The sequence below is a fragment of the Ricinus communis genome, chromosome 6 (assembly GCF_019578655.1).
Source record: "Ricinus communis isolate WT05 ecotype wild-type chromosome 6, ASM1957865v1, whole genome shotgun sequence".
Lineage (NCBI taxonomy): Eukaryota > Viridiplantae > Streptophyta > Magnoliopsida > Malpighiales > Euphorbiaceae > Ricinus > Ricinus communis.
Window position 1 is genome coordinate 6888133 of NC_063261.1, and position 6561 is coordinate 6894693.

At 35.3% G+C, this 6561-nt stretch overlaps 1 non-coding gene across 1 annotated transcript; it reads right to left on the minus strand.

Annotated features, from left to right (window-relative positions):
- Positions 1-6238: 6238 nt before the first annotated feature.
- Positions 6239-6345, minus strand: LOC112533721. Its single transcript, XR_003078056.1, has one exon. It is a non-coding gene; the product is annotated as a small nucleolar RNA R71 (small nucleolar RNA).
- Positions 6346-6561: the final 216 nt, after the last annotated feature.

Genomic DNA, 6561 nt, shown 5'->3' on the forward strand with positions numbered 1-6561 from the left:
ATTTATGGTTTAATAAATAAGCTTGATAATCAAGAGTAGATTGAACCTAATAGTGGTTGTCTCAAAGATGACTCTTCTCCTTTTATCAATCAGCTGACTCTCACTCAATAGATTTTTTCCTTTAATTCTTCTATTAATGAAACTTCTTTAGTTAGGGATCCCATTTCATAATTATTTTCAGTGGTTTTCCCTTTGCTTTTATCTTCATGTTTCACGTATCCACTTTTATCTATTTGGATTTCTGAGAACGTATTTTCATCCTTAATCGTCTTTCTTGAGCAACTACTAATTATGCATCAGTCATCTATTTACTACTTGCTGCTAAGACATACCTGCATGTAATCACTTAAATATAGGTACCCAATCTTGATTAGGTCCTATATGGTTAGCAGGTTAGATTTGGTTCCTTTTGGGACTCCAAACATTTCTCATACACACTTTTTTCTTATAGCATGCTACATACAGATGTCTAACAAGATAATAAAGAGAGCAATGCCTATAGAGAGTTTTATTATAGTCACTCCCAAAAGTAAAAATATTATGATATGGATGTGATAATGATGCAGTATTAGAATGGGAAGACTAATAAGAAAAGCTCCATAATATATTCCTAAGAATGATAGCCTTAAAAATTGAATTAGCTATATGTTTTTCTATGATCTCAAAAATTCTCTTTTGAAATTCAATCTTAACATTAGGTCACTATTTGAATCAGAATTTCAAGTTGTTTTTCATTCTTATAAAATCAACATTTTCAAATATGCTTAAGGAGATATTGATCATGTTTCACAATATTAGATAGATCATTGCTTACTTTTTCAACCTTACTATGCAAAAACTCATTTTATATGTGATCCATATGAGGTGAATGATTGAGCCCTTGAGTGATGCAAATTTTATATATGCAACTCAGTGAACTTAATATCATCATGAGCAAAGTCAGAATCAGATACCTTATCTTAACTGTCTAAATTGGATTAGTCATATATTTTTTTAGCATCAAACATAAGTTTGCTATTACAGTTCCATCTTATTGGTCATCATCACTATGAGATGATCCATCACTATTTCTTTTTCAATTGATGACAGTTTGCCTTTAGATGACTGTGTTTGTTGCATTTTAGTAGACTAGTCAGATGTCTACTTGTGCCCTAAATCAAATTCAGAGAAGTTGATCATTCAGAATGGTCTTCTATTCTTCCTACCACCTTTCTTGAAAAACCTTTTCATTTTCCAAGCTAGTGCAGCGATGTTCTCATTATCATGTGAATTTGCACTATTATCCTTTGAGTGGGCTACTAAGGCTACTCCTTCCTTTTTCTTATTTTCCGCTTTGGAAGAGATCTCATCATTTGAGCGATTTCAAGTGATATATAGAAATCAGTACACCATGTATTATTTTAGTAATGGTTTTAATTTTCCTCGTATGAAACATCTCATAATTACATTTTAGAACATTTATCTTTATTTATTTCACTTGGTAGATCTTTTTATAAGTAACTTGTAATGTCTCAAACTACTTTGCAGATGCATAAGCAGACCCCTGGTTGAGTTCAAAAGGTGTTGAAGCACAATGAGTAATATTGACTATGGATGTATTTAGAGATATATGTCTCCAATTAATAACATTATGTTAAAATTCCTTTTAAAGAACTTGTGCTTCTAGAAATCTTCAGAAGAACCTTGAAATGTTTAATAATAAACCTCTGATGTGTGTGAAATACACATATTTATTAGGGCTTCGAGACATAAGGTTTAGGGGAATTTAGCCTAGGTTTAGAGCATAAATCGTGCATTTCTCCTACATTTGCACCATATAAGTGTCAATCCTATTTGTTTATGTTTATTGTGGTTTCATAGGTGATTTACACTTATTTTGGTGTGATTTTGATGTAGGTATGAGTTCTCAAAAGTTTGGAAGCCAAGGCAAAATTTGAAGATTGGAACTTCAAAAGGGTATCTTTCGATTTCGTAGATTGGTCGAATTTAGAGGATTGGAGGAGGCAATCTGGAACCAGTCTTGGGATGAAAAGCTCCAAATTTATAGCATTTTGAGTCTACTTCAAATTTTTAATTGGAATCAGGCCATTTGGTGCTAAGATGAGGGAGATACAAGCCTCATACCAAGGAGCACTCCGAAAGCTATATCAAATGTAGCACTAAATTGTCAAGGGCATTTTGGGCAAGAAAATGATGGAATCAGAAAAATCGTAAAACATAGAAATTAGAGTAGACATTTTGAACTTCATTTTAGGCTAAATAATTCCTCAATTTGGAGTTTAGACGTCCAAGATATGCCCCTTGAAATTTAGGTCATCTATTGAATTAAAAAGAAGCAATAGAGAATTTGCAGGCCAGACCTAAGGCCATACCAAGGCTGGTCCGATATGCTCAGCACAAATTTCACATAAAGAAGTCGAGAATGTTTTTCAGGCCGGACTGAGTGCGCTGTTGAAGCGCGCTACAAACCTTGCTTGGTTCGATTTTGGGCGATTTTTGTTAGTTTTTGGAGTGGTTTGGTCCGATTTTACTAGGGTTTTAAGGGTTTTTTGGGGGATATAATAAAAATACTCTCTTATTTCTCATCAGCCTCTATTGAAAACATATTAAGGGACTACATAAGAGTTAGTAGAGATCAAAGAGAAAAATAGAGAGGCTTTGAGGAAAAAAATCTAAGCTTTAGTCTTGGTTTTCTTAAACTTCTCTTTGATTTATTTAGTTTTAAGTTGTAATTGCTACATTTACTTGATATCAATAAAAGTTTACATATTTTCTTCTTCAAATCCTCTATTCTTGAGCTATCTTTAAGGAATTAACTAGGTATATTCTTCTATTTTTATTTTATTTTCCTTATTTATGCTTATCAATGATGTTTAGTGAGTAGTTTATTAATCCTAGAATGCATGAAGCCTATTTCAATCAATGAAGCAATGATTTGAGTTGTTTGTGTTGTATGTCATTTTCTCTACCTTAGGGTTTTTCTTTGGTGTTTTAATTGTGCATTTATTTTGAATGGCCATCTCTATAAATGTTATTTTGGAGAATGATTGTATTGAGAAATATTTATTGTTCTTGGACATACAAATGAAGATATTAATCGGCTTGATTGTGAGAGCTTTTAGGTTGATTAATATGGTTTGATGGGAGAGTTTGCTTAATCAAGTGGTTTAATGTTGATGTGTGATGAGAATTGACATTAGAATTATAATGCTTAGGGTTCTAAGTTTAGAGATAGATTAGGGCTACAAAACCCTAATTCACCCATAGTAAAGTATTGGCATTTAACATTATTTATGAGTGTTGCTTGGCTTTATTGATGGTATAGGTGGATTGGCATTCTAGGATCTTTGTTTATTGATTGTTTTTAATTAATCCTAGTTATTTTCATTGTTTTACTTATGCTTGCTTATAAATCTCCATGTTGCTTTAGTTAGTTAATTGCTTTGAGATTTGGTTGGTTATTGCTTAAATTAAGATTAGTGCATTATGTTAGGATTAATTATTGATTACTTTGATATTGTTTTAGTTATTTAGATTTCTATAATTTGTGCTTTAAATCTCATTTTTGATTGCTCAAATAATCAATTAAATCCTAGATTAATACTTGAAACCATCAACTCCCCGTGGGAAGATATCTTCCTACTACTTGAGACAACCGTGCACTTGCGGTACGGCCAACCTCCATGCCTATTACTTCTGGGATGGGAAGGAGTATGTCTTGCTTCATATTTGTTAATGATCAACTTGACGAAGATCCCATTGTACTCTGAAAGCTCGTAGCATTGGTCCGGATAAACCCTAATTTATTGCTTCCTCTACACCAACAATACCTACTCCTTCAACTCGTTCTAAAAAAATAGGATTTCATTGTGATGAAGGTTTAGTAATAGATCGTCTTTCAGGTTCTTATGGACTGAATGTTGCCATTCTAGATCTTTCCTCAAGGATATTAAGCCTTCAATAATAAAGACTTGCTCTAATACCAAATGGGAGAGTTATACGCAAACACCCAAGAGAGGGGGGAGTGAATTGGACTTCTAAAAGTTTCTAACAAACTTTTATTGCTATTTTAGAATACGAAATATGTACTTTTCTTTTATGCTCAACTCTTGAATGTAAGCAACAAGTGGTATGAAAATTAAGAAGAAGTTCAGACAAGATTGGTTTTATAAACTCAACTGATATAAATGATTCTATGCATGTTTATTGACTGTTTATCAGTCGTTTATTTGTGTATTTGAGTCATATTTATTCCTGCTTAATCGCACTTTGGCATGTTTATGAGTTTTTCAGGTTTTTGGACTCCTTGATGGAAATTGATTGATTTCCGGGCAGAAACCAAGCTATTTAGATGATTTATGCATATTAGATATTTGTCGAATTTGATTCCTTGTTGGCGCACATTTCGAGGCTTTTGCACGGGCCGTTGCACGGCCTCCCTTGGAAAATTTTGAAGATTGGCATTTTTTGGATGTTGGTGCTTGTTACCCGGGCCGTGGCACGGGCTATGGCACTTCTGCCTATAAGTAGGTGCACACAAAACGAGACAAGGTTCCACATTTGACTTCTAGACTTCTCTACGTGCGCGACCTCCCACTTCTACACCTCTGTTCTTGACATTTTGGGAGACCAACATCATTTCAAAGGATTGATTTAGGAGATTCAAGCAAAGATTAAAGGTTCTAGACGATTGATCGAGACACCCGAGATCCATACTTGAGGCTGGTTTCAGAGTTGGAGCTTCCAACATTTCCACTCCGATTCGAGAGAAGAGGGGTTACATGTTCCATTTCCTTTTCTGTTGTTTATTTCCTTTTGTATTTATTTCTTTCATTATGAGTAGCTAGGGCTACCGAACCCATTGGGGTTCACCTTTGTTCATGGATTATGCTTAGTTATTAGATTTTTATCTGCCATTCTTATAATCTCCTTGCTATTCAGTAATAAAGTTTGATTCAGTTAATTTGAGACGTTGAATTAATTGTCTTCTGGGTTATTTCTTGACATTGAGAAATGCTTGTTACAACTGGAATTTGAATAGTAAGAACTAGTAGTTAACACTTAGAGATAAGGTTAATTTACTCGCCGAATTAAGAATTAATAACTTTTAATAGTTCTAAATCACGCTTAATGCTAATTTGTAATAATATGATAGGAAGAGATTCCATTAGGTTAGTGTAGGTTTAGGAACTGGGTGAGCTCGAGAGAGGAACCGAGTTCGATTCAGGATTTAGGCACGGGTAAGCAAGATTGGTAATTTATAAATCAACCTTAGAATTCCATCACTTAGGTCCCTTTTGGGTTTGTTTCTCTTGTTGCGGTTGTCTTTCAATTGTTAATTGTTGTTCATTTATCTATTTGCATTCATAGTCATTAGTTAGTTAATTTAGACTTCTCACACCCTATTTCAGACTAGATAACACAGCGAACAGTAGTAACTCTAGGTTCACCCGATCTCTAGGGATACGACCTTAATACTCACTAGTGCTAGGCCACATCGATAGGTTCACTGCCTTAGGTGTAGGTTACATCACTAGCCCATCACGTTTTGGCGCCGTTGCTGGACAACCGTAACAGTGACCTAGAGTGAATTGTTTTTATGTTACTTTAGTCATTGTTTGTTTATTTATTTATTCTTTATTCTTTATTTTATTATTTTTATTGATTGGTGGTTGTTTGGATTATCAGTTTCAGGTAGTTTATGACTAGGAGCTCTAACCCTGATCCCATAGAACCCTTATCTGACCCGGAGCGCTCTCTCAGATTATTGAGACGATGATTGCAGGCAGTTGAGGAGGAGGTCGGAGTTACAGTTCAGGTTCATAGAGCTAACGTGATGGAGAACCACAACCCCCAGGCCGATAACGATCAGAAGACGATGTATGAGTTTGTTCGACCATCTTTGGATAGGACGAAAACTAGCATAGTTAGACCTCCTGTAGTGGCCAACAATTTTGAGATAAAGGCCAATGTTATCCAAATGATCCAGCAGAGCGTGCAGTTTGGAGGATTGCCCAGTGAGGATCCCAATGCACATATATCCAACTTTTTGGAGATTTATGACACATTCAAGATAAATGGAACAACCGATGACACCATTCGGCTGAGATTGTTTCCATTTTTCTTGAGGGACAGAGCAAAGAGATGGTTGTAATCTTTTCCACAGCAGACGATTACTACCTGGAACGCGTTGGCCGAAAAATTTCTCTATAAGTATTTTCCTCCCGCTAAAATTGCTAAACTTAGAAATGACATATCTTCTTTTGTGCAGTTTAATGATGAGAGCATGTATGACGCATGGGAGAGGTTTAAGAATCTCTTGAGATACTACCCACATCACGGATTGCCAGTGTGGATGCAGGTTCAAACCTTCTACAGCGGTTTGAACCTTACGATGAGGCAGATGGTGGATGCTGCAGCAGGTGGGACGCTAAATAGTAAGACACCCGAGCAGGCTCAGAACTTGATAGAGGAAATGGCCATGAACAATTATCAGTGGCAATACTCTAGGATCGACCAGGAAGACAGGGAGTGGTCAACCAAGTGGATTCTATAACAGCC